At 39.2% G+C, this 22739-nt stretch overlaps 1 pseudogene across 1 annotated transcript; it reads right to left on the bottom strand.

Annotated features, from left to right (window-relative positions):
- Positions 1 to 919: 919 nt before the first annotated feature.
- On the bottom strand, positions 920 to 1745 carry LOC309972061 (small ribosomal subunit protein uS2-like; annotated as a pseudogene). The gene has a single exon. The product of its transcript is annotated as a small ribosomal subunit protein uS2-like (transcript).
- Positions 1746 to 22739: the final 20994 nt, after the last annotated feature.

Raw genomic sequence — 22739 nt, 5'->3', positions numbered from 1 at the left:
ACTTGACAAGTTTTGGCCCATGGTCCCGGGGCCACACTGAATGGAGCGATGGCTGTGTTAGTAGTATTTACTGTGGGCAGATTGCTAAGATTCAGGTGTACCCAATGCCTTGCTACCACATCAGCTCCCAAACATTGCCATTAACTCAGAGTAGAATAAGAGTGGTGAAATCTTGAAATGGCCCAGGTTAATAGTAGTAGAAGTTTCAAGATGAGGCTTCAGATAGAAATTAAACTGAGTTAAAGAAATTTTCAGAAGTTTCTTGTATACCTGACTTTGTGGGCTGTTGATACTCCTATCATTAGAGAGGTGTCTAGGATAGTTATGGCTCCACCAGTGTGGAGCTTGGTGCTACTAATAACCAGCTGCGTGATCTCAGGAAAGTCACTTAGCAACTCAAGCCTGTTTCTTCAGCTATTAAAGAGAAACAATAGTAATACCCCTTCAGAAGTTTGCTGCATTAAATGAGACAACGTAGGACAAGGACCTGGAACAATGCTTGCCTCCAAATAAGCAAGCCCTCAGATTGTAACTCTTCATACCAATGAGGCTGATACCTTGTGTTCATTGCCTCACAGTGAGTTTGGTGAAATACTAATTGGCGAGCTTTGGTTGTATCAACATTGAAGATGTCAATACATTGATTCTCTTGTCACTCTTGTCCCATCTTGCTCCTCTCACCCTCATATAAAGGTACTTTTAGAGTCTCCTCCATCAAGCTAGAGTCTCAGACATCCTCAGACTCACTTGAATTTTGGGTTTAACACGGCTTAGGATCAACGTAGGTTCTTTACTACAACTTCCAGTGAAGTTGGGCTTCAATCGATAGATTAGAAGAAATCAGAAATTTCTTTTTGGAAACTTTATTTTTTGTCAACCTTATTTTCATTTCCTGTTTAAGAGTCTGTGGAAGAACAGCTTAAGACCATTCAGTGGTTGTTCCTACCTACCCAGTGGCCTGAGCAGGAAGAACGGCAGACCAGTCTTCAGTGGCTGGCGTCAGCAGGGAACTGCTGGATAGGCACCAGGGGCACATGCACACCTTCAGACCAGTCTGCAACCTTAGGTTGTGTAGCAGTAAATTAGGGAGCTGAGGCAGTCCATTGACCCTGAAATTCCTCCTTGGTCACAGCCTTTTAATCAGTGGCTTACTATTCTATTGCAATCTCTTCAGGATCTCTGTAGAAGTAGAGATCAGGCATGACCTCCCACGAGTGTTCACGGGAGGTGAAGCCACGCATGTATAGAACTTCCCTGGCTGCAATCCACCACCCCTCCCTGTTGTTGTACTGGGTGGCAACGTTTGCATAGCGTGGAGGAGAGTCCATGTTACACAGAGCAACTGTAGGCGGGTCAACATAAGTGCCTGCGTGAGAGGCTGGTGGGCAGCCCTGGGATCAGTAACCACCGGAAATCTTGGCTCCCGGAAGCCTGCTGGGATCTGGTTGGTGAAGGTTCCGGGAGTGAAGCAGCCAGCAATAGGAGTAGTAGCAGTGGCAGCAGCAAACTTCAGCACAGTCTGCGGGCTGGTATTCCTGGAGGATATGACACCGACGTTAGCCGGTTTCAATGGACAACAGCGGCACGAGCTGTCAGCAGAGCTTCTCCCAGGGTCTCTTCAGATTTGTAATATAGATGCTCTCATTTTTTCCTTTTGCAGATGTACTGTTCCCTTTGGAAGTCAAGGTTGATGCCACCTAAATGAATTCCTCCTTTATTTGCAGGACATCAAGGGCTCCCGACATTGTGAAAATTTCCCTTTAAGTTACAACAGGAACCCAGAACAACACCATATGGACCTCTCTCTGAATAGCTTGGAAAGGCCAGAAAATTTAATTGAAACTGAGTGAAAACACTTCTATGAGAGGCTAAGTTGCTGTGGTCCACAATTGTAGTCTTTGGGACTCTACTTTGATTCAAGAAGTGAAAAATATTCAGAGCCGGAAGGATAAGAATGTATCCTTTATACCAAAGACTTTAGATACCACTTCTCTCAGCTGAACTATTGAGTTATTGCAACTCCTCACTCCTGAGATGTTGTGTTTAGTTTTCTACCTAAACTGTTCACACTGGTGGAGAAAATCACGCAACTCATGGATCTTCAGCTGGACCTTTAGTTCTGCCTGGCAATTCTGGGCTGCCCTAGTTATTTTTCTCTTTGCCATCGTCTATAATGACTTCTCAAACCACCTATTCTGTGGCATCCTTCTTCACTTGCAATAAATGATCTTGTTTTCTCCTTGCTCTGGATTTTTCCCTCCTGCCTCTGTGGCAGCCATCCTCCATCAGTCAGCCTCACTGACCCCTGTATCTTCAGTTTCTCTCTTTACAGGCTCATCCTCATTATCTAAACTTGCTCACAGAGTTCCTTTAGTAAAAGACAAAGAACAAAAAAATGAAACTGTTGCTCAGCCTTAGGTTTCCCCGCAGCTGCCTGTCTATCACCACCTTTCCCTTCCAAATCAAGCATTTGTAAATGTTGTGTCTATTTCTCTCCCCACTTCCTCACCTCTCTGCTATTTCTCTGCCCACCAAAGTCTGGGGGTATGCCTCTTGCCTTTCCATAGCAACTGCTCCTTCTAGACAAATCCAATGGCAAGTTTTGGGTCCTCACCTCCATCCAGTGGCGTGTTTGACACTACTGACCCTCGGCTGTCCTCTCATCTGTCTGGGAACTCCTAAATTTTCTCAGATGCGTCTCTCTGTTTGCCCAGTGTTTATACATCTACATTCTTTGAGGTTCTGCCTGGGACCTTTTCTCTCACTCTTTATGCTCTTTCTGGGTGAAGAATCTAATCCTGCGCCATCAATTACTGTCTTAAAAAAATCTAATAGTGTAATTGGAATCATTCTTATCTTTCCAGCTCCTCAAATTACATATCCAGGCTCCAAGTCCTTTAGAATCCTCACATCAGATCTTTGAGATCATTGCCATTGCCCCAAACACTTCAGATTCTTGTCATCTTTCACTAAACTTTTTTTTTTTTTTTGCGGTACGTGGACCTCACTATTGTGGCCTCTCCCGTTGCGGAGCACAGGCTCCGGACGCGCAGGCTCAGCGGCCATGGCTCACGGGCCCAGCCGCTCCGCGGCATGTGGGATCTTCCCGGACCGGGGCACGAACCTTCGTCCCCTGCATTGGCAGGTGGACTCTCAACCACTGCACCACCAGGGAAGCCCTTTCACTAAACTTTTGAAGTAGACTTCTGGCTGGGCTACTGTGTCTCATCTTTGTTCCATCTAATCAACATCACAGTCAGAGATCTCTCCGAAACAGTCAGCCAACGTTTTCTGTTAAGGGCCAATAGTAATTATCTTAGAGAGAGCCCTATGATTTCTGTTGCAACTATTCAAATCTACCTTTGTAGCACGACATCAGCCATAGACAATATGAAAATAAATAGGCACAAATGTGGTTTAATAAAACTAGTTATGAAACAGGCAGTGGACCAGGTTTGGCTTCTGATGCATAGATTGCTGATCCCTGTTTTGAAATACAAACTTGAATACATCCTTCCCATTGCCTTTTTCTTTTTTTTAAGTTCACAGATTTTATTATTTTTTAAAATTTATTTATTTATTTTTTGGCTGTGTTGGGTGTTTGTTGCTGCGCGTGGGCTTCTCATTGCAGTGGCTTCTCTTGGTGCAGAGCATGGGCTCTAGGCGTGAGGGCTTCAGTAGTTGTGGTACACGGGCTCAGTAGTTGTGGCTCACAGGCTCTAGAGCTCAGGCTCAGTAGTTGTGGTGCACGGGTTTAGTTGCTCCGCGGCATGTGGGATCTTCCTGGACCAGGGCTTGAAGCCGTGTCCCCTGCATTGACAGGAGGATTCTTAACCACCGTGCCACCAGGGAAGCCCCCACTGCCTTTAGAATAAATTATAAGTTCTTGAAAACAGCTTATGAGCCCGGCCAAACCGCTTACCATCCGCCTGCATCACAAACTCAGCTCCAGCCATACTGGAAGACTTGAATTTATTGCATTGTGTTTTGATGTGCAGCTAACCTATTAGGTCTATTGGGGGCTGATATTCCAAACAACGCAAGCTTAAGAGGCATGAACTGATGTAGGTTTGAATTATAGCTCTGTCCTCACTAAAACTGTCATATCTGGCAAGCCTCAATTTCTTCATTTATGAGAATAAATGGGGATACTTATATTATCCGGGAATAAGAATATTATCTGCCTCTTACATAATTCAGTTGCTTAAAATCAAATGGCATATTGAAGATGAAAGCGCTCATAAACTGTAATGTGTTATATAAATGTCCATGTTGCCTACATAGGCTTGGCCAGTCCCCAGCTCTCCTTTTCCCCATCAGAACATGTCAGCCGGGGTCTCTCTGATCTTGATCTCTATATCTACCTGCTTTTTTGGCAGCATGGGTCAGCTGCAGCTCAGCAGGGCCCTGGAGGATTCAGGCCACCTGTCGTCTCCTCAGATCGACCCACTTTTTCCTTTGCAGGGCAGCCCCCTCTCACGTCCCTCCCCAGCCCCAAATCTGGTAATGGAAACCCTGGCCCAGACCCAGCCCGTTTCTGGAGCAATTTCTCACTCCCATGAGGGTTAATTAGAAATGACGTGTGTGTGTGTGTGTGTGTGTGTGTTGGGAGAGGTGGTGACAGACAAGGGAAGAATTAGGCTACTCACTATATCTAGCCTCTCTTGTTTCATTACTGTTCCAGGGAGGGGACAGTGCATTTCCAAATGGAGGAATTATAGACTGAGCAGATTGTAAGGAAAAGTATGTCACATCATTGTATCTTAATGAATCATCTATGCCCTTTGTGAGCCTGGGAATTATTCCCACCTTTGCAGCACCAGAATATGGTCCATAATTTAACATCAAATGGGACTTTTAATTTTTATATTTACCTTTTTTTTTTAAAGCTGCTTTATAGCTTCTAACTTTACTTGTCTTCTTATTTAAAGATTCTCTGACTCATTCAGGCTTCTTAACCCACCTATTGAAATTTTCTGACAGGAATCAAAAGCACAGACAACTAATCTTCCACATTCTTTAAAGTTTTGAAGAAATAGCAGCCTTAACATCTGGGCACTGGGATCAATTACACAGGAGGACACTATAAAGAAGCAGCAAAGGAACAGAGCAGAGCAGTTGTTTTTTTATTTTTCACTATCTAGAACTAGAGCAAATTACTTTTTCATGATAGAGAACTAGAAAATGCACTTTAAAAAATACTTTATAGAAGATTCATTTTTTGGATTACAAAATTACTAAGAAGATCATGACAGGCATTTACATACATAAATTTCATCTACTGTGAGTGGTGCCTTACAAAGAATCTTTTGTATATATATAAAATCTTTTGTATATGTATAAATTGCATAGTATAACATTTTCACAAAAGAGGAAGTTCTGTAGGCATTTCTATAACTGATTTTCATTTCAGATTTGATTAGAAATCCATTTCATTGTCTTAATCTTTTTCTTTTCCTGTGTAAAAAAATTCCTTTATGTAAATTAATTAACTATACAAAAGCTTCTAGACCTTGCACATTAGGGCAACTACTATATATACCCCAAATATTATGTTAAATGTTGAACTGCAAGAATAGAGCTACGCAATCTATTACTAGATTTCCTGGGCATCTCTTTAAGTTTTTGAATGAGTATAGAGACGCTTCATTATGAAACAGATATAACAATTATAAATGTATTATACATACCTGACAACAGAGCCCCAAAATATATGAAGCAAAAATTGACAGAATTAAAGGGAGAAATACAATAATAGCTACAATAATAGCTGAGTATGGACTTCCCTGGTGGCGCAGTGGTTAAGAATCCGCCTGTCAATGCAGGGGACACGGGTTCGAGCCCTGGTCTGGGAAGATCCCACATGCTGCGGAGCAACTAAGCCTGCGTGACACAACTACTGAAGCCCACGTGCCTAGAGCCCCTGCTCTGCAACAAGAGAAGCCACTGAGAAGCCCGCCCACGACAGCAAAGAGTAACCCCAGCTTGCTGAAACTAGAGAAAAGCCCGAGCGCAGCAATGAAGACCCAATGCAGCCCCCCCCCCAAAAACAAAAAAAGGTGAGTGCTTCCATATCCTACTTTCTATAATGGACTGAACAACTAAACAGAAGATCAATAAGGAAACTGAAGATTTGAACAGCACTATAAACAAACTTGCCCTGAGAGACATATATATAACACTCCACCCAAGCAAGCAGAATACACATTTTTTCTCAAGTGCATTTGGAACATTTTCTAAGATAGACCATATGTTAGAATACAAAACAAGTCTCAGTAAATATTTTAAGTTTGAAATCATCCAAAGTATCTTCTCTGATCACAAGGGAATAAAACTAGAAATCAATAACAGAAGGAAAACTGGAAAATTCACAAATTTGAGAAAATCAAAGAAATACTCTTAGCACAATTCAACCCATAACAAGGATTACTGGATTTTTCCCCCTCAAGTCCAGTTAGAAAACTGGAAAATGACTCTAATGGCCCAACTGGAGATTAAGTGTTATCCCTGAGCCAGTTAGTTGGGGCCAAGGTAACTGGAGTAAGCAGAGGCTAATCCTTGTATAGACACACAATGGGGTTTGGGTGATTTTCCAGGAACAGGAAAGGGACCTGATCAGACAATATGGTAGGTCCACCATGCTGAGAGTGGTTCACATAAAGTCAAAAGAGTTATAAGGAAATTAATATTTAAGATACACAGGGGGAAGGGAGGCTGGTAAGATAAGGATCATCTATTGCTCAGCTGGGTGAGGGAAAGCTTTCACCTCTGTTGCCCAGGCAACATGAATCTCTGCATCTGGAAGTAGCAAGGGCCAGCGAACCCGAGAGTGGTTATCTCTGGCTTTCTAAGCCAAAGAGAATAGAGCAAAATGCGTCATTAGAACAACATTCCCTGAGCTAAACATTGAGAGCTGAAGTACAGAAAAAAATCAGTTGAATAACCTAAGAAAGACATAAGATAGAGGCATAACTTAGACCAATGCCAGAGATCAGGCTGTTGCCCACAAAAGTACATATGCACGTTTCTAGAAGCATATGAGAAGGGTAGGCTGAGTCCAATAGCGAGACTTGATGATTTTAAGAATATCTTTATTTCTTTACTCTAATTCTTTCATATATATTTCATTTCTTTTGTTCTTTGTCTCTGGAGGTGGAATGGAAAGAATGCTTCTGCATTCTAGGAGCAAAGGTTTATATTGCAATTGTCACTTAAAGGGGAAGATCTTACCCACTTCAGGTGATCTCCCTGAGCGTTGTTTGTGGTGTCCCTCTTTTAACGGTGTGGTTCTCAAGGCAGAGCTTTCTTTTGTCCAGAAACGTCCGAGCTCAGCTCTGTTGTTGGTAATTAACAGGCTCTTCACCTTTCTTCAGGGAGAACTACCTTTTTCTTCTTGCCCTTGGCAGTGACCAGTCATTCTTTGACAGCTTGGTAAAATTCCTAGGAGAGAAAGGATAAGAATGGCTCTCAGCAGATTCATGAGGAAATTCTTTTGTAAGGAGTTTAAATTAGGAAATACATTGACTTTAAATAGTGTTTGTCTCATTTTGAAAACTTAGTGAAATGTCTTTCAAATATTTTAGATTCATTTAAGTTCATTTGATACATAAACTACGTGACAACTAAAAGAAACCTTCTTGAGTACTCTAAAAATATATTAAAAAAATTAACATTACAATATTGAAGAAACTTAAATTTTGTTAAATGTCCTCAAACTGGACACAACCTTACTAAGATTTCATTTTGAAATCACAACTTTAAATTAATTATTCAATTATTCATTTTAAATTGGAATTACAAGGCTGATCTCTTACTCGAATTGGCTAAATTCTTATAAACATAACAAATATGAAATATTAATATTACACAGATTCAATAACACAAATATTAATGCTATGGTTTTGATTACTTATACATTTTTATATTTAATTCTAAATCTTTGCAGAATTGAAAAATGCTTAACTATCAAGGAGATATTTATGCCTTTGCAAACAATTTTGAAGGATATCTTCTCTGCTGGTTGAAATTCTGTAAGAGTGGAGGATTTCAGCTGAGACACTGATTGGATTCTTGTGGATGACATTGATGGGCCATTTTTTGACCTGTTATCTTAAGATCCTCTAAATAGGGTGGCCTGATGGCACTCATGGTCCCTATTCCTGTGACTAGGTTGTATATTACCCAATTCTTTTATCTACTCACAGAGTATGAGGCTCCCTTTCAGTAGTACATAAATTATTCTCTTATATCCTTTTTTTTCTTTCAGGGGGTTCTGGCTGAGGGATCTTGTACCAGCTACATATTTCTACATAATAAACTACTTCAAAACTTAGTGGCTTTAATAAAAAACTCTATTTTATTATATCTCACAATTCTGTGGCTCAGAAATTTGGCAGGAATCAGCTGGTTCATTCTTCTGTTCCATCAAGTGACCTCCATTAACACCACGTGGAAGAGAAAGATTATCCAGCTGAACCCTACAGCATTCATGACCTACAAAACTGTGAAATCTAATAAAATGGTCTGAAAAGTCCAGAGAGGTTTTATTCCCATGTCTCATACTTTAGGAGAATGGCTGGAAGGCTGGGCTTAGTTGGGACTGTCAACTGAAGTGCTTACATGTGGTGTCTCTAGCAATGTGACCTTAGGGTAGTCAGACTTCTTACGTAGACTCTAAGGGCACTAAAAGCAAGTGTTCCTGTAAGCAAGGTGGAAGCTGCGCGGGCTTTTGTGATCTAACCTCAGAAGTCACATGGGGTTCACCTGCCATGAGACTTGACTAGTTGAAGAGTCACAAGCCCCATCCATATTCAAGGAAAGGGGACATAGACACCCCTTTCTATGGCAGAAGTGTCAACAAATATGTGACCACACTTTAAACCTGCCACAAAGCTATTAGAATAATTAAAGGTCTTTTCCATTTAACTCGAAAGGTCTTTGACTTTGATGTGCATTCTTTTCAAATACTTCCTGTATGTTATGAACGCATAGAAATTAAAACAATATCTGATTAATTCTAGGTATATTGCATGGCATTTTCTCACAATCTGGTCATGACTTTGAAAGGTCTTTCTATTTGGTAAAATGACCTCGAAAGATCATTCTACTCGATGAAATCCTGTACAAGAAAATTTCTGTCCTTTATTTGCTGATGAGCCACAGATGCCATCTCTTGAAATGAACTCAGAGGTGAAATGTCCTGGTCTTACATGAATGATTTTTTGAATTTTTCTAACTGATAAATGTGCTATGAAGAATATTTTATGTTCTTATATACTCAATTCAACAAATATAGAATGAGTATCTTCTGTAAGTGAAGTGCACATTAAAGAAAGGTTTGGATTTTATCAGGTGTAGATGGCTAGGAAGTCATTCAAAATGAATGGGACAAGACAGCAATCTAGGGAAGACATTTCTGAGAATAGTGTGTTAAGAAAAGATGCAAGAAGGTCTGCAACCTGCTTCATTCAGTCGGACTTGCAGACCAAATTCCTTCTGTTGTCTTACTCTATCTGGTTAACTCCTACAGGTTCTTAATCTTGATTCCACTTTTTGGGTGATTCTGTCCATTGTCCCTCATTGAAACAAGAATTGGTAGATGTTGAATAAATATTTGTTGACTGAATAAATGAATGGCCAATTTCAGAGAATCTAAATATAATAAATCAACTCTTCACACTAAAATTATAGTGCTCATAATTTAATTTTTCAATGATCAGAAAGCATTTTAAATTCTCACTAGTACCTTTGGTAATCATTGTAAATAATCAGTTATCGTTGTTTTTGTCACTCAACTTATTTTGCTTTTCTGGGTATTTTAATTCCAGGTAAAGAAGCACATACTGTATTTCTCTCTAAATGTTTTTTCTATCTAAATAAGATGATAGAGAGTCAGGACTCTAAGAATTCAGAGTGAGCTCACTGATATACAAACAATCACCAGCTCTTTTCAGTGGCTACTGTAAAATATCCTTAGGAATAGAATCTTGTTTGGTTCCAGTGAAATGCCCTGAAGAATGCACAATGCTTGATGTGTGCTAAAGGCAAGATAATACTGCAAAGTTGCCATCCCCTAAATTCAGGTGGTTTTGATCTCACTCAGTTGTGTCTTATAATGTGGGTCTGGAGAGAGATTTGCTTGATCTGCCACTGATTTAGTTGCCGGATCGCCCTACCTTTTACATTTCATTGGTTCGTTCTATCTCCATGTTCATCTCCTCTTTCCACTCCAAATATCATGTCCTCTTTGTTTTGTCTTACAGGCTTTGTGCTGCTCTTGAAAATAACCTACTATAGTTAAGGGGGCCTGAGAGGAAAAGCTATCTGTGATTTAGGGTGATGATTTCAATTTTCAACCCTCTAAATATAGAGTCTACTTGCTTGAAAAAATGTGTTTAGAATGGGATCAGTTGTGGCAGGTTTCTTGCTTTCAGGAATCTGATGGGAGTGCTGAACAGAGGGGAGGAATGAAATGTGAAATGAGTTTCATAGTCCTGAACCTTGGCAGGCTGAGCTGTGTCACAGTGGGAAACAATTCAGGGGGAGTGTGACATGGGCGAGTGGATGTGTTTTCTCCTTATGCTATTGCAGCTAAGTGACTGGGGTGTCAGTATTTTGCTACCATTTAAAAACAAAAAGGGTTCCTGGTAGGAGGGCCTCTAGTTATTTTTGATTTATTACCTAATTTTCAGACACTAGAAATTAACAACAAGAAATGAACATGGGCAGAGAATAGCAGAAGCTCTGCAATGATGATTCATTCATATGAATAAATAACATCTTTTCAGCATTAAGACAAACTAGGTGTGACCATTTTCGAAACACCAAGGTCTTTTATCTTTTATTTCCTAGAATTACATCATTGTACACTGTACAATGAAGAAATTGTGCAAAGAGCTGTTCATGAACATTAGCCTCTTTTCTAAACTGGTCCATGAGATTTTTAGTAAGTAGTCTTTGGAGGGAAAAATGGGTTTTTTTCCCCCTTTGAAAAATGAAGTAAGAGAAAGGAGTATTGCTGATCTAGTGTGCTTAAAATTGTAAAAAAAAAAAATCAGTAAAAAATTTTCATGTACAAAGATTCTAATGCCGATCTGGCCTCCTTTTCCATGGAATATAAATCTGTATGATTCAGCTAATTTTGCCACATGGTTTTTACTCAGGTAATGCAGTAATAGATTAAAAAATTAAAAAAAAATATATATATATATATTTTTTTGCGGTACGTGGGCCTCTCACTGTTGTGGTCTCTCCCGTTGCGGAGCACAAGCTCTGGATGTGCAGGCTCAGCGGCCATGGCTCACGAGCCCAGCCTCTCCGTGGCATGTGGGATCTTCCCGGACCGGGGCACGAACCCGTGTCCCCTGCATCGGCAGGCGGACTCTCAACCACTGCGCCACCAGGGAAGCCCTGCATATTCACTTTTTAAAAACAATAGATAACTCTTTAGATTTTCTATATATTCTTGTTTCAGTTTCAGTAAGTTGTGTTTTTCAAGGAATTTATCAGTTTCCTCTAAGTTGTTAAATATATTTCCATAAAGTTAAATGTGATTGCTACTGGTGGCCACCTCACAACTGCAAAAGGAACGAGCTTTATTATGATGTATGGAGAAAAATATTAGATAGACAGAAGGAACCTGGGTGCTGATGAGAATGAATTGCTTCTGAAGCTGCCCACCTCTGGGCAGCTTTTTACATAAAATAGCTTTTTTTTTTTCTTTTTTTGCTTAAACTAGTTTGCATATGAGTAGAGTGAGACTAGAGTAACACAACTTTAATCCTTAAATTCCAATAAATATTTCATTTGTACTGCTGAGCCACAAAATGAACCCACACCAATCTTTGCATACCTTGTTTGATTGAACATTTTTTATACTTTTTCTTTTATTGTTTAAAAACCAGTATGTTTATCATTCATATCACAAAGGGCTACTTTTCCTAATAAACAAGAAGTTCTTCAAATCAATAAGAAAATAACAATTGAATAGAAAAATAAGCAAATGCCACAAACAGACAATTCACAGGAAAGGAAATAAAAGTAGATCTTAAATATAAAAGAGGCTTACCTTCACTCATAATAAGATAAATGAAAATGAAAATTACACTACTTTACACTATTTTTCTTCCATCAGATTGCAAAGACAAATCTATTTGATAACACTATTCTGGCAGGTGTGGAGAAATGGCATTACATATGTTACTGATGGTTATTTAATTGGTACAACTTTTATGAAGGGTCATGTGGCACCATCATTTTTTATTGGAGTATAATTGCTTTACAATGTCGTGTTAATTTCTGCTGTATAACAAAGTGAATCAGCTATATGTATACATATATTCCCTCCCTCTTGGACCTCCCCCACTCCAGCCCACCCATCTAGGTCACCATAGAGCACAAAGCTGAGCTCCCTGTGCTATACAGCAGGTTCACTAGCTAGATACACTAGCTATCTATTTTACATATAATAGTGTATATATGTCAATGCTACTCTCTCAATTTGTCCCACTCTCCCTTTCCCCTCTGTGTCCACAAGTCTGTTTTCTACATCTGCATCTCTTTTCCTGCCCTGCAAATAAGTTCATCAGTACCATTTTTCTAGATTCCATATATATGTGTTAATATTCAATATTTGTTTTTCTCTTTCTGACTTACTTCACTCTGCATGACAGACTCTAGGTCCAACCACGTCTCTACAAATGACCCAATTTCGTTCCTTTTTACGGCTGAGTAATATTCCTTTGAATATATGTACCACATCTTCTTTATCCATTCATCTGTCGATGGACATTTATGTTGCCTCCATGTCCTGACTATTGTAAATAATGCTGCAATGAACATTGGGATACATGTCTCTTTTTGAATTATGGTTTTCTCAGGGTATATGCCCAGTAGTGGGATTGCTGGGTCATACGGTTCTAGCAATTCCATTTATGGGAATTGAGCTTACAAATATAATTATACTCATTGAAATTATATTTTCACAAGTTTATTACTTTCAGTTTTGTTTGCCATAGCAAAAGATTGGAAACAACCTATATGTCTAGGTACATAAAACTAGTTAAATAACTTAGGGTGTACTATATAATGTAATACCATGGAAGTATTAAAAAAAATGGAAAAAATCATCTAGAAAGAGAAAAAATAATATCAAAGATATATTGTTTAAAATAGGTACAGAGCAGTATATATAATGTGCTATCAATTATGTAAAAGGAGAAAAATAATGTTTTGGAATTTATATGTATTTGTGTTTGCATAAATTTATATTTTTGCAATATATGAATTTGCTCAACTTTTGTAAACTATCTCTAAAAGGATACACAGGTAAGTAAGTGATGACTTTTTTTGCCTTCAGGAAGGGAAACCAGGGGGTTAGAGGTCAGCATCAGATGAGGCTTGAACTTTTTGAATTTAAATACAAAAATATTTTGAAAAATAAAAAAGCACAATTAAAAAAACCAAATAGCCAAACAAATATATATATGTATATATATATGTATGCATACATGTAGACATGAGAACAATTTCTGTTAGTACTTTCTAAAAATCGTTTTAAAGAATTTATTTTAAGGATTTCTTTTTCTCTAAAGTTGCATCTTCATATTATTCTTTAGGCATGTTTTTTGAGTAAATAAGGGCGTGCATTCAAATTTATTGACACAGAAAGATGCCCGTATCACATACCATACAAAATTGCATATATATGTATATATACTTAGAAGACATATGTATACACACACAGACACACAGACACACACACACACACACACACACACACACACACACACTAACCCCTAGAGAGATACTTGGAAGTAGTGCAGGTATCAAGTATTATCCATAATAATCTCTCTCTAAGTGATAGCATTTTCATGATTTTTGCTTTCTTCTTTGTACTTTTCTATAATTGAATTTACTACACACAATGAATATGTATCTCTTCTCCCCCAAAGAATAAAGTTTTTGTAAAAGAATGCAAAATATTCATAAGTTGGAAAAATTTATCCCATAGTGAATAATATTAAGTGTAGTGTTTTTTTCTAAATTGCCACTTGAAATTAGAATAAAAACACTGCATTTTAAAATAAAAACTGCTAGTTCCCTTCCTTAATAGCATACCAGCCTAATAGGAGCAGTATTTTTCTAAGGTTCCAGATATTTCCAGGCGTCACAGTCCCACGTGTTTTCCTGCCAGAGCTTTCCTGGCTGCAACGTTGTTTTTTCTTGCAAAAAAAGATTTACAGAAAAAACTTGTAAAAGAAAGGCACTACTTCAGCAAAATTTTTAGACTCTTTTATCAGATAGGATTTGCAGGCTGAACACGACCCGCCTTACCTTAGCCTAATGTAGGAGGGATGGTTTGGCCTGACGTTTATACCCCTTTTCTGGAGAACTGCTAGGTTATTTCTCCTCTCCACCCTGTCCTTTGGCACTGATGAATTTTATTCAAGCTCCTCTTCAAGTCTTGCAAAGTTGCCAGCACACTTGCTCCCTACACTATATTGTTACATGACCTCTTAACCCAGTAACTCCCATCTTATAATTACAACATGGAAAGAAGTACAGAATTTCCAATGCCAATCACTAGTGTGCACATACTAAAAAAACAAAACATAGCTATAATACATATTATTACACACAAAGAAAAACAGTGTCTTTTTCCTGTGTTGTGCCAGTTCTTCAGGATCAATAGATTTAAACTTGCTGGATCATCCAACCTAAATCATGAAACAATAAATGATTTAAAAATCTGCCTACAGGGACTTCCCTGGTGGCACAGGCGTTAGGAGTCCGCCTGCCAATGGAGGGGACATGGGTTCGATCCCTGGTCTGGGAAGATCCCACATGCTGCGGAACAGCTAAGCCCGTGCACCACTACTAATGAGCCTGTTCTCTAGAGCCCGCGAGCCACAACTGCTGAGCCCATGTGCCACAGCTCCTGAAGCCCGCCCGCCTAGAGCCTATGCCCCACAACAAGAGAAGCCACTGCAGTGAGAAGCACCGCAACAAAGAGTAACCCCTGCTCGCCGATTCTGGGGTCAGAGATAAAGAATATTACCACTCATAGCAAAAGCAGTACATAGACTTTCATGTTCATTTGCATCAGTTTCCCATGGCCCCCAAGTCCAGGCACTATACAAAGAGCCCTTGGTGGATGCCTGTAGACGCATTGAGCTGCATTACAGGAGAACACTGATCTTGGGGAATCTTTCACTTTTAGAGTGAGCCTACTCTTAGTCTTGGGGAGATGTACCTCATCCCTCAAGTTTGTTCCCTACAAACACCATCCTGAAAAAGGCCTAGTAAATATCTGTCAGGGTCTTGCAATCTTGGCATACCAAGCAAGGACGTGCAGGACTGCTCAAAACCCATGGCAAAATTGCTTCACCCAAAGGGGCAGAGGGTGGAAAATTACAGACTGCATGAAATCTGGCCTGCTACCTTTTTTTTTTTACTATCCATGAGCTAAGGACGGTTTTTACGTTTGAACTCTGAATAAAAAAATTATTATGCCCCACAAAAGAGAATTCTATTCTTCTCACTAATAGACCCATATTACAAAAAATTTTACTCAATTGTTATTAAAATACCTTGACTTTTATCAATAAAAAAATCTCTTTTTTTAAATGTTTCTATATTGTATCGTTGATTTTGTTTCTTTGCCTGCAAGCCCGAAATTATCTGACTCTTTTTTTTTTTTTTTTTGCCGTACGCGGGCCTCTCACTGCTGTGGTCTCTCCCGTTGCGGAGCACAGGCTCCGGACGCGCAGGCTCAGCGGCCATGGCTCACGGGCCCAGCCGCTCCGCGGAATGTGGGATCCTCCAGGACCGGGGCACGAACCCGTGTCCTCTGCATTGGCAGGCGGACTCTCAACCACTGCGCCACCAGGGAAGCCCTAAATTATCTGACTCTTGACAGAAAAAGTTTGCTGGTTTCTGATCTAGGTAACTGAGAAAAAATTCACAAATGGTCCTACTTGTCATTTTTGTAACTGCTAATTTCATTGCTAAGCTTAGAGGAAATGTGTGACTAACCAAATTAGTTCAGATGTGTGCAGATTCTTTTTTTAAATATAATTTTTGAATAGGTAAACATGTACATTATTTAATTCAAATCAGAATTTATAAGGCTTCTTACCAGCTTTTCTCCCCTAGTCAGGTTGGTCTTTGAGTCTCCCATCGCCAAAGCTGAGGTTTATCACTTAAAAACACCTTGGCTTTGTATTTAGTCTGATAATAAAAAAGACTAGCATGCTTGAATTAAAGCGATAGAATACTGCTTATCCAAACTTTTTTATTTGTATCATTTTCTCTTCTTTCTTGGATCCAGCTTGCCTGGATTAGCTTTATTTAATCCTCAGTACAAATGTCAAACTAGTTAAAGTTGGTGTTTCAGTTATGTATTGGTGCATAATAAGTTACGTCCAAACTTAGAGGCTTGGAGCAATAACAATTTATTATGTCTCACAATTCTGTGGGTTGACCAGATGGTTCTCCTGCATTCTGGAGGGGTCAGCTGGAGTGCTGAGATGGCTGGAAGGGCCGTAATGGCCTCCCTCATGTTGCTGGCTGTTGGTGCCAGGGGCTAGCCGGGAACTCAGTTGGGATTTTTGGCTGGGGCCTTGGTTCTTCTCTAAACGGGTCTCTCACATGGCTGCCTGGTTTTTTATCGAGTGGACATTGGGCTCTGAGAAAGAGCATTCCAAACCTAGTCTAAGAAGTTACGCACAAACCACTGAATTACATTGATCAAAATATATCACAGAAATGTATCCTGGTTATGCAAGATGTTAACGTTATGGGAAGCTGGGTGAAGGGTACACAGGATCCCATCATATTATGTTTGCAACTCTTCTACAAATAAAAATTATTTAAAAATAAAAAATTTACAAAGAAATAAGTCATGGGGTTAGCTCGGATTTAAGGGGAGGGTAAATAGACTCCACTTTTTAAAAAAAATTTATTTAATTAATTAATTTATTTTTGGCTGCATTGGGTCTTCGTTTCTGCATGTGGGATTTCTCTAGTTGCGGCGAGCGGGGCCTACCCTTCATTGCGGTGTGCGGGCTTCTCATTGCAGTGGCTTCTCTTGTTGCAGAACATGGGCTCTAGGCTCATGGGCTTCAGTAGTTGTGGCACGTGGACTCAGTATTTGTGACTTGCTGACTCTAGAGCGCGGGGTCAGTAGTTGTGGTGCATGGGCTTAGTTGCTCTGTGGCATGTGGGATCTTCCTGGACCATGGATTGAACCCGTGTCCCCTGCAATGGCAGGCGGATTCTTAACGACTGCACCATAAGGGAAGTCCCTAGACTCCACTTTTTGATGGGGGAATGACCAGTTTATATTACAAGAGAGCATGTGGTATGGGAGGGGTTGTTGTAGCAACCTAGTGGGCTTCTAACAGTGTCTTCTGTTCAGGACATCTTAGCCATGGCATGAGTTGGAGAGAGTGTGTGTGTGTATGTGTGTGTATGTGTGTGTGTGTGTGTGTCTGATTTCTAATGCTTTCCCACCTGAATTTCACAATTTCACTTTTAAGCCAACTATTAAGAAATACTTCTGGGTTCGTATTGCTATCCACTCCTCCTTGGATCACTTTTTTTGAACATGATCCAGAAAAAATAGGTTGTCTTGGGTAAAGTTAAGGAATGGTCACTGACTTGACTACTGTGATGTGCTGATCCCAAGACTGGGACTCAGACATAGAAATCCATCACATGCAAATGGCGCATGAGCTAAAGTAGAGAGCATTTGTTCCTGAAGGACCTGGGTCTCTCGGTTGCAACCTCTAGAATCTAGATGAACTGCTAATCATCAGTATTTGCTTTGTGAGCTAATCAATCACAGAACACTTTAAATTTGAAAGCTTGGCTGTGATAATTTGCAAGTCATTTGTAAACACCTCAGAATTTATTTAAACTACATTTTACCATCTGCCTTTGTCTTTCCTGAAGTTCCAAATTCCACTTTCTGCTCTTCTTTTAACCTTTCATCATACCCCAGCATGGGAACAGAGGATTTATGAGGGAAGAGGAAGAAATCTGGGGTTGTTTGGCACAGAGATTCTCTCCAAAACTTGTTTAAGAAAGTGTCATATTCGTAAATGAAAGTGATCTATGTTTTACTTCTTGTGCTGTCTATCTATATCGGATTTAGTATAAGAGACATGCTAGTTTTCCAAAATGAACTGGAAAGGTTTCCATCTTTGCATGTTCAGCAAAAATTTAAATAACACAGGAGCCATCTGTTCTTTGAGTAGGACACATTTTTTAAAAATAGGTCTTTGATAAGTTAAAAATTTTTTTCAGTGACTATTAGTATATTCTAGTTTTCTATTTATTCTTGAATCAGTTTTTAAAATTTATTTTTCTAGAAAATCAGCAATTTCACCTAGATCTTCAAATTTGTTGGCAAAAAGCTGTGCATGATACTTTATTATGACCTTTCAAATGTATCCTTACTTGTGGTTTTACTGTCTTTCTCATTGATAGTTTTTCCTTTTTTGTTTTATCTCTTTTCCTTGGTTAATCTTAGCTATCTTTTTTCTTTTTCATTGTCTTTTTGGAAGAAAAAGCTCTGATTCTATTTATTAATTTTACTTTTCTGTTTGCTTTCTAATTTATTAATTTTATTAATTTCTTTGGCTTTGTGACTACTCTCAGTTTACTGATAAAGTCCAGAAGCTGAGAAAACTGAGTGGTAAAATTTCAACATGGGTATGAAAGTTGTCGAAATTGGTGGTGAGGCATGTGGTAGAGAGGGAGGCCGCTGGATGTGGTAGGGGCTTCTGAATGGTCAGTAAACAAAGTTGGGAGATGAGGGACCACTTAGTTTAGTATGAGTGGTAATCCAAAGACAGTCCTTTTGAGTGATTTCCCTGAAATGTAATGAATAATTTAAAGATGTTTATAGTAAGTAGAGCATAAAGGACAGAAAGGAAATAAAACGAGCATATTTAATGGTGCTTAGGTAGATCTACTCTGCTCTGACTGCTCTCAAATTGTTTTACAGCAATCAAGAGCTTCATGATTTCTAGGAAAAAAATTACTCAGAAGGTTATACTTCTAAATTTAAATTTATGAAATATTTTGTTATTCAGTGATGCCTTTTCTTCCATCCAGAGCCATGAACTTCCCACGTCAAGATGTAGAATCTCTCCTTCTTGAAACAAAGGCAGATTCCTAATGAGCAGAAAGAGGTTTTTAATGCCACTGGGAAAGCAAACTATCCTTCTGCCATTTTGATAACTTAAGGAGAATAATTGACATTGAATTAGGAGTGGAGGGCTTTGTCTCAGGCTTCAACAGCTAATAACGTATTACAGAGAAGCAATTCCTTGGATTCAGATTCCTCTGGGATCAAGTGTCTGTCTTACTGAATTTGAATGCAGAGCATATAAAACTTGTCCCAGCATTTAATGCAAACCAGATAATGAAGCATTTATATGTACTGCTCTCAGTAATGTCCAACAATTTTCATTACATCCCCCATCTTTAATTCCCTGGCCTCAAGAACCTGGGCCCCATAAACCTCTTAAAATGAAAAATTTCACATTATTCTCTTCCAACCTATTATTATCTCCTCATGAGTCTCCGAACCTCCTAGTTTTGCCTATCCTGAACTCAACCATCTTTGAATTTTTTGCCTACCCTCACTTTCCTCTTACAAATAATGGTTTTTAAATTCAGCTGTACACATGTGGTTCAGACGCATTCTTGCTTTCAGAGGAACTAGGAGTCACCAAACACCAAAATATATTAGACATTGTGGCAGGCATTGGCTACCTAACAAGATTTACTCTCCCCTTTCCTTTAATAAGAAAATTGTGATTTTAAGCTGGGCACATAACTGCTCAACCAAAAGGAAATCTTCTTAAAGATTTCCTTAAAAGGGAGTGTGTAGGTTTTTCTCCTATCCTTTCTTTGTCCAGCTGTCCAAAAGAGGGGTCACGGGTCAGTGAACTATAGTCTTTGGATAAGGAAAGTAGGAAATTTGGTGAGAAGAATTACTGTGGATTATGAATTGTGTCTTCTACCCTCAAGTCTTACATAGAAGCCCTAACCCCCAATGTGACTGCGTTTGGAGATAGGGTCTTTGGGGAGACCATTAAGGTGAAATGAGGTCATAAATGTGGTACCCTAATCTGATGGGACTGGTGTCCTTGTTAGAAGAGGAAGAAACACCAGATCTCTTCTCTCTCTCTCTCTCTCTCTCTCTCTCTCTCTCTCTCTCTCTCTCTCTCGGTGAACACAAAAATACCATGGAGGATACAATGAGAAGGCGGCTGTCTACAAACTAGGAAGAGAGGCCTCACCAGAAACCAAGTCTGATGGCACCTTGATCTTGGACTTCTAGCCTACAGAACTGTGAGAAAATAAATGTTGCTTATGCCACCCAGTCTGTGGTATCTTGTTGTGGCAGCCTTAGCAGGCTAATACAGGTGTATGGGAACTCTCTGTACTATCTTTGCAACTTTTCTGTAAATTGACAATTATTTTTAAATAAAAAACTTATTAAAGAAAAATACAGTGAGAAGAAAGAAGAGAAAGAAAGGTAGAACACAAAATGGACAGAAGGCATAAATACAAAGCTAGGCTGTGTTGGAGAGTGGTTCTTCTCCACCTCATTCCTTTAAATCAGCCGCTGACATTTTTGAATTCATTCCTTTCACCTTCCTGCTTTACCTCCCCTGCCTTCTTCATTGTACTTCCATATGACTAGCCCTCTATTTTGTGAGTCCTCCCATCTTCCTCCTCCCTCATATCTGTATATTTAGCTTCTTGGTTATAAGAATTAAACAAGCTATGTACTAGAGCTACTTCATGCAGCCCGTGTTATTTCATGATTATGATGTGATTCTTATAATGTTCAAGGCCACAGGTAACACATGCCAAATGAATGGCGTAGCCTCTGAAGACGACTGGATTCCAGGGACAAAGGGAGTCTGGTAGGGACCTGAATGGATTCTGACAATATTCTCTGTGTGTATAATGATATAACGAATAAGGAAACTGAGGTTCAAAGAAACCAGGTAACTTTCTAACATTACCCCCTGCTATATGATCTGAATGTTTGTGTACCCCCCAAATTTATATGTTGATATCTTGACCCCTAAGGTGATGCTTTTAGGAGGTGAGGCCTTTGAGAGGTAATTAGGTCATGAAGGTGGAGCCCTCATGAATGCGATTAGTTCCCTTATGAAAGAGACTCCAGAGGGATCCTTTGCCCATTCTTCTGCCATATGGAGGTACAATGAGAAGCCTGCAGTCTGCAAAATGACCTTCACCCGACCATGCTAGAACCTTGATCTTGGGTTTCCAGCCTCCAAAACTGTGAGCAATAAACTTCTCTTATTTTTAAGCCACCCAGTCTGCAGCCCAAATGGACTTAGACATCCCCTTACCAATACCAGTAAGTCTACATTAACAGAGAATCCTAGCTATTTAGTCCCAGGCCTCAAAGTGCCTGGCACACAGGGGCACTCATTAAGTGCCTATTGTGTGAATGTCTCAGTCCTCTTCAGTTGTTACATTGGAGTTCATAGTGCACAGCCTCTAATTTAAATCCCTGGCTACTTTGCCACATTGTCATCATCCTTGGATGGTGGTTGTTAGGACCTTTGAATAAGAAAATAATTGAATATTTCTCCAAATAATCTCCTTTTATATACTGTCACTGTCTTTGGGCTTAACAACCCCACATCCTGTCACCATGACAACACACTGTCCTTAGTCCCATTCAGACCATTAGACATACTTTATAAGTAGAATATTTGGTTTCATTCTACCCCATTTCGACTTAAATTTTTTGTGTGTGATAAAACCAGAGATACTAAACAACATATTAAGTCTTTGCTTTAAAACTCAGGCTATGGTGTTTTCATGAGGTTTTGATTTAATAGTTCACACAGGTCATGTGAGATTTGTCATGAGCATTTAACATTTAGAAACTATTTATTTTGTTCTCGCAACAAGTAGCAAGAAACTTCTATCTGGTAGGTGTAAAATTAGGTTCCAGAAACACAAAGATGAGCAAAAACGCCTTTCCTTCCCTGGGGACACTAACAACACAACACCTAGTATGTTCATGGGTATGACGCATGAATCTGTAAATTTAAAATTAGAGATAATATGGTCAGATAGCGTTTCCCTCTTTTCTGCTAACACAAACACAACCAACTATTGATGTCCTCATATCTGCAGTTTGCTTTAGATTTTACTCTGAGAGTCTCAGATTATCCTAATGCTGAAGGGTTTATAACCTATCAAAAGACAAGACAGTCAAATTAGCGAAAGGAGAGACAGCACATTAATTCCAATCAGTGGGTTGTCTTCTTGTCTTGTTTCAAAATACATTTGGTAGAGAAGCAGTTTCCTTTACCTCAGGTAATAAAATATGCTCTAGGAAAGTTTTCAGAAAATAAAAAAATTCCACACTATTTAATTATATTTTATATTCAGTCTTAATGATTATCTTTCAGATTTTTCTAGGGGTAGGAAGAATGTGCAGAACTAACTGGGATTGGTAATACCAATGGTAATAATAGTTATTATATGTATTAGGCATGGTAATCTGCCTATTTACACTCATTACCTCATTTAATCCTTATAATAATCTAGTGGAATATGTACTATCATCAGCCCCATTTAAAAAATGAGGACTCTGAGGCTTAAAGAGATTAAGTAATTTGCTGAGCTCCTAAATAGTGGAGGAGAGGGGACGAAGTTTTGGATATTAT

Source organism: Leucopleurus acutus, assembly GCF_964270905.1.
Source record: "Leucopleurus acutus genome assembly, chromosome: 15".
NCBI classification, from domain to species: Eukaryota; Metazoa; Chordata; class Mammalia; order Artiodactyla; family Delphinidae; genus Leucopleurus; species Leucopleurus acutus.
The sequence above is the reverse complement of the archived record's forward strand: the minus strand, read 5'-3'. Positions and strand labels throughout refer to the sequence as shown.